The sequence below is a fragment of the Eurosta solidaginis genome, chromosome 5 (assembly GCF_040869045.1).
Source record: "Eurosta solidaginis isolate ZX-2024a chromosome 5, ASM4086904v1, whole genome shotgun sequence".
Lineage (NCBI taxonomy): Eukaryota > Metazoa > Arthropoda > Insecta > Diptera > Tephritidae > Eurosta > Eurosta solidaginis.
The window spans coordinates 131,675,750-131,683,472 of record NC_090323.1 but is presented as its reverse complement, the minus strand read 5'-3'; positions in this window follow the sequence as shown (position 1 = coordinate 131,683,472).

The following is a 7,723-nucleotide window of genomic DNA, read 5'->3' as shown; positions in this document are numbered from 1 at the left end:
GTGGACCAGGGGTGACTCTAGAATTTGTTTGTACAATATGGGTATCAAAAGAAAGTTGTTAATAAGTATTTTAAAAGGGAGTAATCCTTAGTTCCATAGGTGGACGCCGTTTCGAGATATCGCCATAAAGGTGGGCCAGGGGTGACTCTAGAATTCGTTTGTGCAATATGGGTATCAAACGAAAGCAGTTAATGAGTATGATTTCGTTCATTTTTCATACCAAGATAAAGTGAGTTCAAGTAAGCACGTGAACTAAGTTCATTAAAGATATGTCGATTTTTGCTCAAGTTATCGAGTTAACGGCCATGCGGAAGGACAGACGGACGACTGTGTATAAAAACTGGGCGTGGCATCAACCGATTTCGCCCATTTTCACAGAAAAGAGTTAACGTCATAAAATCTATGCCCCTACCAAATTTCAAAAGGATTGGCTAATTTTTGTTCGACTTATGGCGTTAAAAGTATCCTAGACAAATTAAATGAAAAAGGGCGGAGCCACGCCCATTTTGAAATTTTCTTTTATTTTTGTATTTTGTTGCACTATATCATTACTGGAGTTGAATGTTGACATAATTTACTTATATACTGTAAAGATATTAAATTTTTTGTTAAAATTTTACTTAAAAAAATTTTTTTTTTTTAAAGTGGGCGTGGTCCTCTTCCGATTTTGCTAATTTTTATTAAGCGTACATATAGTAATGGGAGTAACGTTCCTGCCAAATTTCATCATGATTCCTTCAACGACTGCCAAATTACAGCTTGCAAAGTTTTAAATTACCTTCTTTTAAAAGTGGGCGGTGCCACGCCCATTGTCCAAAATTTTACTAATTTTCTATTTTGCGTCATAATTTCAACTCATCTACCAAGTTTCGTCGCTTTATCTGTCTTTTGTAATGAATTATCGCAATTTTTCTGTTTTTCGAAATTTTCGATATCGAAAAAGTGGGCGTGGTTATAGTCCGATATCGTTCATTTTAAATAGCGATCTGAGATGAGTGCTCAGGAACCTACATACCGAATTTCATCAAGATACCTCAAAATTTACTCAAGTTATCGTGTTAACGGACGGACGGACGGACGGACATGGCTCAATCAAATTTTTTTTCGATCCTGATTATTTTGATATATGGAAGTCTATATCTATCTCGATTCCTTTATATATGTACAACCAACCGTTATCCAATCAAACTTAATATACTCTGTGAGCTCTGCTCAACTGAGTATAATAACAAGTAAGGAAGGTTAAGTTCGGGTGTAACCGAACATTACATACTCAGTTGAGAGCTATGGTGACAACATAAGGGAAAATAACCATGTAGGAAAATGAACCGAGGGAAACCCTGGAATGTGTTTGTATGACATGTGTATCAAATGAAAGGCATTAAAGAGTATTTTATGAGAGAGTGGGCCATAGTTCTATAGGTGGATGCCATTTAGGGATATAGCCATAAAGGTGGATCAGGGTTGACTCTAGAATGCGTTTGTACGATATGGGTATCAAATTAAAGGTGTTAATGAGTATTTTAAAAGGGAGTAATCCTTAGTTCCATAGGTGGACGCCCTTTCGAGATATCGCCACAAAGGTGGAACAGGGGTGACCCTAGAATTTGTTTGGACAATACGGGCATCAAACGAATGGTGTTAATGAGTATTTTAAAAGGGAGTGGGCCTTAGTTCTATAGGTGGATGCCGTTTCTAAATATCGCCATAAAGGTGGACCAGGGTTGACTCTAGAATGTGTTTGTACGATATGGGTATCAAATTAAAGGTATTAATGATGGTTTTAAAAGGGAGTGGTGGTAGCTGTATAGGTGGTCGCCTTTTCGAGATATCGCCATAAAGGTGGACCAGGGGTGACTCTAGAATGCGTTTGTACGATATGGGTATCAAATGAAAGGTGTTAATGAGTATTTTAAAAGGGAGTAATCCTTATTCCCATAGGTGGACGCCGTTTCGAGATATCGCCATAAAGGTGGACCAGGGGTGACTCTAGAATGCGTTTGTACGATATGGGTATCAAATGAAAGGTGTTAATGAGTATTTTAAAAGGGAGTAATCCTTATTCCCATAGGTGGACGCCGTTTCGAGATATCGCCATAAAGGTGGACCAGGGGTGACCCTAGAATTTGTTTGTACAATATGGGTATCAAAAGAAAGGTGTTAATAAGTATTTTAAAAGGGAGTAATCCTTACTCCCATAGGTGGACGCCGTTTCGAGATATCGCCATAAAGGTGGACCATGGGTGACCCTAGAATTTGTTTGTACAATATGGGCATCAAACGAAATGTGTTAATGAGTATTTTAAAAGGGAGTGGGCCTTAATTCTATTGGTGGACGCCGTTTCGAAATAACGCCATAAAGGTGGACCAGGGGTGACTCTAGAATGTGTTTGTACGATATGGGTATCAAATTAAAGGTATTAATGAGGGTTTTAAAAGGGAGTGGTGGTTGTTGTATAGGTGGTCGCATTTTCGAAATATCGTCATAAAGGTGGACCAGGGGTGACTCTAGAAATTGTTTGTACAATATGGGTATCAAAAGAAAGGTGTTAATAAGTATTTTAAAAGGGAGTAATCCTTAGTTCCATAGGTGGACGCCGTTTCGAGATATCGTCATAAAGGTGGGCCAGGGGTGACTCTAGACTTTGTTAGTACGATATGGGCATCAAATGAAACGTGTTAATGAGTATTTTTAAAAGGGAGTGGGCCTTCGTTCTATAGGTGTTCGCCTTTTCGAGATATCGCAATAAAGGTGGACCAGGGGTGACTTTAGAATATATTTGTACGATATGGGTATCAAATGAAAGGTGTTAATGAGTATTTTAAAAGGGAGTGGGCCTTAGTTCTATAGGTGGACGCCGTTTCGAAATATCGGCATAAAGGTGGGCCAGGGGTGACTCTAGAATGTGTTTGTACGATATGGGTATCAAATTAAAGGTATTAATGAGGGGTTTAAAAGGGAGTGGTGGTTGTTGTATAGGTGTTCGCATTTTCGAAATATCGCCATAAAGGTGGACCAGGAGTGACTCTAGAATTTGTTTGTACAATATGGGTATCAAATGAAAGGAGTTAATGAGTATTTTAAAAGGGAGTGGGCCTTCGTTCCATAGGTGGACGCCGTTTCGAGATATCGTCATAAAGGTGGGCCAGGGGTGACTCTAGACTTTGTTAGTACGATATGGGCATCAAATGAAACGTGTTAATGAGTATTTTTAAAAGGGAGTGGGCCTTCGTTCTATAGGTGTTCGCCTTTTCGAGATATCGCAATAAAGGTGGACCAGGGGTGACTCTAGAAATTGTTTGTACAATATGGGTATCAAATGAAAGGTGTTAATGAGTATTTTAAAAGGGAGTGGGCCTTAGTTCTATAGGTGGACGCCGTTTCGAAATATCGGCATAAAGGTGGGCCAGGGGTGACTCTAGAATGTGTTTGTACGATATGGGTATCAAATTAAAGGTATTAATGAGGGGTTTAAAAGGGAGTGGTGGTTGTTGTATAGGTGGTCGCATTTTCGAAATATCGCCATAAAGGTGGACCAGGAGTGACTCTAGAATTTGTTTGTACAATATGGGTATCAAAAGAAAGTTGTTAATAAGTATTTTAAAAGGGAGTAATCCTTAGTTCCATAGGTGGACGCCGTTTCGAGATATCGCCATAAAGGTGGGCCAGGGGTGACTCTAGATTTCGTTTGTGCAATATGGGTATCAAACGAAAGGAGTTAATGAGTATTTTAAAAGGGAGTGGTGGTAGTTGTATATGTGAAGGCGTTTTCCAGATATCGACCAAAATGTGGACCAGGGTGACCCAGAACATCATCTGTTGGATACCGCAAATTTATTTATATATGTAATACCTGCCAAGATTTTAAGGGTTTTTTATTTCGCCCTGCAGAAATTTTTCATTTTCTTCTACTTAATATGGTAGGTGTCACAACCATTTTATAAAGTTGTTTCTAAAGTTATATTTCGCTTCAATAAAACAGTCCAATTACCTTACCATGTTTCATCCCTTTTTCGTATTTGGTATAGAATTATGGAATTTTTTTTAATTTTTCGTAATTTTCGATATCGAAAAAGTTGGCGTGGTCATAGGCGGATTTCGTTCATTTTTCATACCAAGATAAAGTGAGTTGAAGTAAGCACGTGAACTAAGTTCATTAAAGATATGTCGATTTTTGCTCAAGTTATCGAGTTAACGGCCACGCGGAAGGACAGACGGACGACTGTGTATAAAAACTGGGCGTGGCATCAACCGATTTCGCCCATTTTCACAGAAAAGAGTTAACGTCATAAAATCTATGCCCCTACCAAATTTCAAAAGGATTGGTTAATTTTTGTTCGACTTATGGCGTTAAAAGTATCCTAGATAAATTAAATGAAAAAGGGCGGAGCCACGCCCATTTTGAAATTTTCTTTTATTTTTGTATTTTGTTGCACTATATCATTACTGGAGTTGAATGTTGACATAATTTACTTATATACTGTAAAGATATTAAATTTTTTGTTAAAATTTTACTTAAAAAATTTTTTTTTTTAAAGTGGGCGTGGTCCTCCTCCGATTTTGCTAATTTTTATTAAGCGTACATATAGTAATAGGAGTAACGTTCCTGCCAAATTTCATCATGATTTCTTCAACGACTGCCAAATTACAGCTTGCAAAAGTTTTAAATTACCTTCTTTTAAAAGTGGGCGGTGCCACGCCCATTGTCCAAAATTTTACTAATTTTCTATTTTGCGTCATAAGTTCAACTCATCTACCAAGTTTCGTCGCTTTATCTGTCTTTTGTAATGAATTATCGCAATTTTTCGGTTTTTCGAAATTTTCGATATCGAAAAAGTGGGCGTGGTTATGGTCCGATATCGTTCATTTTAAATAGCGATCTGAGATGAGTCCTCAGGAATCTACATACCGAATTTCATCAAGATACCTCAAAATTTACTCAAGTTATCGTGTTAACGGACGGACGGACGGACATGGCTCAATCAAATTTTTTTTCGATCCTGATTATTTTGATATATGGAAGTCTATATCTATCTCGATTCCTTTATATATGTACAACCAACCGTTATCCAATCAAACTTAATATACTCTGTGAGCTCTGCTCAACTGAGTATAAAAATGTATGTACTATCACCAGAGTTTGGATTTCTATGCAAATTGAATATGAATAAAAAAATGTGCCAGGAATATATATAAAATTTACACATGTCCCCAAAAAAAATTGGTCAGTACCAAGTGCGTGTGAAACACACAAATGCATGTCTAATACTATGTTAAAACAGAAAAATAAATTGAGGAAATTTCGATTTGAATTGAGTGCTGTTCATACAACTCGATTTAGCTTACACAATAGTAATTTGATAGCTGGTTGGCTCATCTCTACAGCAAGAAAATACCTTTGTTCAGACTGTCAAAATGAACACGCACATTATTAGGCGAATGAAATGGAATGAAAACATAAAACTTTGAAATTTTTGTGTGTTGTAAGAAAATGTGTTCAATGTTTTGGTTTCATTTTGAGTTTGCCATCTTCTTTTGACAATCCCTACTCCAGTGAAATGAAAGACATAAAATCAGCTGATGAGATGAGCCAACCACATAGTTCAGCCATGCGTAACTGACGTTAAAATATACTCAATAAACACACTTTGCAATGTTGCATTTGCAGTTTGAAACAATTTATTACCCAATTTTTTTTAAATTGGCAATTTATTATTACAATTAATTATATGACAAATTGCGTAATAAATTGCCCAAATAGTATAAATTGCCAATTTGGTGTGTGTTTGAACCTAGTATAAGATTAAGGCCATTTGTAAGACTATTTATGGAAATTATTACTTCACGAGTTTGTGTCTATTTTCAAAAGGATTTCGGCACTATTTTATAGTCTTCTTTGGGATTCTTATAGGATATTTTCAGAATGTTTCCCACCTTAAGGGATCAGTTGGAAATCTATTCGGAATAATATTGTACTAGTTTGAAATCTTTTCGGTATGACTTTGGTATTATTCTGTACGAAAAAACCTTTTCGTAATGATGTAGTAGCTAGTTTGGATAACTGGCAGGTCATTTCGTATCTATTTTGGGATTATCTCGAAAGTGATATGGGACTTTTATTGGAAACATATCGGTAGTAGTTTAGGACGATTTAGGCACTTCTTCAGAAGAGCTCTATTTGCACGTAATCGGTAAAAAAGATATATCTATGAGTTATCCGTTTGTTATAGAAAGCTACAATATCTTGGAGTTATCGATTTGTTATTGGATTGTTATTGTGGAATCATCGGTTTGTTATTGGTTTCTCATCGGATCTATTATTGGCTTGATTCATGTTTTCGCCATCTGTTTAACCCTAGAATGCATAACCGAGTAGTCGTGTGTCCAGTTGCGACTTTAAACTACTTTAGTGATAGAACCACTGTCACTAGAGTGTTGAACCTTCTAATCTAGGAAAACTACAGTATTTATGTATCGTATAAGTCAATGATTGCAGGTTTCAGTTGAGGGGTTCCCCAGATATAAGTTCCCAAAGTCGACACCTACGCGAACGCATAACCGGGTACCCGTGTATCCTTCAAATATTTAACAATTTATTTGTTTTAATAGGACATTTTTATTGCGGATTGTAAAAATATACTACAAAACATCAATCTTTAAATAAAAAATATTGTATTTTGTAGACATATACTAATTTTTCTGCTCGCAAACGGTGCAGATACAATTTGTCACAGAATGTACCAGGCACATTGGTTTTTTGCAGATGTTGCATGCATTTCGCGTTTTTCTTCTTCTTTTGGGGGTTTCAGTATAACATAGGTAGCAGGATCCAGTTACCGGTTTTATCGAGCTTGTTGCATTAAGTAAGTAACTCACTGATCAGTACACAATCTGTAATAATTTTTTCTTATGAATTTTGTTACTGTGCATTTGTAACGGTAAAAATTTGTAAGTGGACACACGGGTTCCACCCTTATGCGTTTGCGTGGTATTTTTTGGTTATGCGTTCTACGGTTAATAACAAACAACATCGATAACATACCGATATGACGCTGATTACAAACCGTTATCTCGCTGATAACAAACCAATAGCACCCGTCCAGTTCCAGCTTCGGTTCCGATTTCAGTGTTGGGTTTAAATCTTTCATTTCCTTTCCCACCATTTTTCAAAATATATCAAGGATATTTTACTACTTCTAGCACATAACGAGTTTGTAACGTGGGCTGGGGTCTCTACGGCCTCAAACAAAAATATGCATTTGTATTAGTTTTTGTTTCAAAAGTTAGTGTTATTTGTATTTTAATCTTTCAGTTAAAAATAAAGTAGATTCAACGGGTTAATATTTTTATTCATTTGACGCAAGAACTCCTACAGAGACGAGAGAACTGACATGTTCATTATTACTTTGTTTAAAATATTTTTATAAAACATGTGGCTCAAAACCGTTAATCAAATATTTTGACGAGAAAGTTAGTAGAAATCTTCAAAAGGAGATTAATAACCTTTTTCCATTCGCTGCTCCAATAAAGTTATAAAGTACAATATGAAACTGTATAGTGGCCGCTCGTTCAAGTTTGCAAGGCATAATTTCAGGCGATTTCGCTCATTTTCCAGAGCAAACAGCTGTGAAAAAATTTTGTATGCCAAATTTCGCTCGGATTGGGGATTTGTCCGAGTTGTGGCATTAAAAATATTTTGGAAAGAGTAACAAAAGAAAGAAA